This window comes from Oncorhynchus tshawytscha, unplaced genomic scaffold (genome assembly GCF_018296145.1).
Source record: "Oncorhynchus tshawytscha isolate Ot180627B unplaced genomic scaffold, Otsh_v2.0 Un_contig_3990_pilon_pilon, whole genome shotgun sequence".
NCBI classification, from domain to species: Eukaryota; Metazoa; Chordata; class Actinopteri; order Salmoniformes; family Salmonidae; genus Oncorhynchus; species Oncorhynchus tshawytscha.
Genome location: NW_024603334.1, coordinates 1 through 1,385, shown reverse-complemented (window position 1 = coordinate 1,385; position 1,385 = coordinate 1). Strand labels below are relative to the sequence as shown.

At 38.5% G+C, this 1,385-nt stretch overlaps 1 non-coding gene across 1 annotated transcript; it reads left to right on the top strand.

Annotated features, from left to right (window-relative positions):
- Positions 1–268: 268 nt before the first annotated feature.
- Positions 269–341, top strand: trnaf-gaa. The gene has a single exon. It is a non-coding gene; the product is annotated as a tRNA-Phe (tRNA).
- The last annotated feature ends 1,044 nt before the right edge of the window (positions 342–1,385 follow it).

The following is a 1,385-nucleotide window of genomic DNA, read 5'->3' as shown; positions in this document are numbered from 1 at the left end:
TAATGTGAATTTGGCACACAAATACTCAGTGGAGAACCTTGGGATTGAACCAAGGACCTCATACTAAAATAGCATGCACTCCCCCTCTGAGCTTCGATCAATTTTATTTGCAGATAAAATGCAATATTAATACAATGTACTTTTTATATACACCACTCCATTGAAACTACAATGAAATGATAGCAGCAATTCTAAATACAAGCAAGTATGGACAGTCATCTAACCCATGAACTTCAGTTTTTGAAAACAGAATTATATTGATTGAATTGCCGAAATAGCTCATTTGGGAGAGCATTAGACTGAAGATGTAAAGGTCCCTGGTTCGATCCCGGGTTTCGGCAATTGTATTTGTTCTTTCTTTATGTTCTGGCTTCAAGGAAACTATCCACAGCTTTGTTTGTGGGCCTAATGGTGTGTGCTACGCTGCTCCTCTGAAAGTAAGTAATGTCTTGCTTTTTCATCTGACATTTTGACATCAGTGTTACAGGAAAGTTGCTTGTCATTGTTACATGACAGTAGGTTGTCGTAAGACAAGGCTGCATGAAGTGTGAACTGGAGCTTTCTTGGATCCACAAAAAAATGTGTTTTTGGGGAATGCGGGCATCAATCCCACTACCTATAGCATGCTAAGCAAACACAATACCAATTGATCAAATTCCCCAGCTGTTTGGAATTGCCACAAGGAGCAACCAAGAGTGTCCAGTCTTGTCAGGCTATGCTGTTGGTGGACTTGTTAGTTTGCGCTCCAGCACTTGCAGAGGCTCGGTGCATCTCAACAATTGTGCTCTGTAGCCAGCGGCTGGTTAGCTCAGTTGGTTAGAGTGTGTGATACGCTGCTCTCTGAAAGTAAGTAATGTCCTCTGTTTCATCTGACATCATGACATCGAATTGATGGGAAATTATGTAAATATATCACTAGCCACTTTAAACAATGCTACCTTATATAATGTTACTTACCCTACATTGTTCATCTCATATGCATACGTTGATACTGTACTCTATATCATCGACTGCATCCTTATGTAATACATGTATCACTAGCCACTTTAACTATGCCACTTGGTTTACATACTTATCTCATATGTATATACTGTACTCGATATCATCTACTGTATCTTGCCTATGCTGCTCTGTACCATCACTCATTCATATATCCTTATGTACATATTCTTTACCCCCCTTACACTGTGTATAAGACAGTAGTTTTTTTTTGGAATTGTTAGTTAGATTACTTGCTCGTTATTACTGCATTGTCGGAACTAGAAGCACAAGCATTTCGCTACACTCGCATTAACATCTGCTAACCATGTGTATGTGACAAATAAAATTTGATTTGATTTGATTTGATTTGTCATTGTTACATGACAGTTTCTTGTCATTGTTTA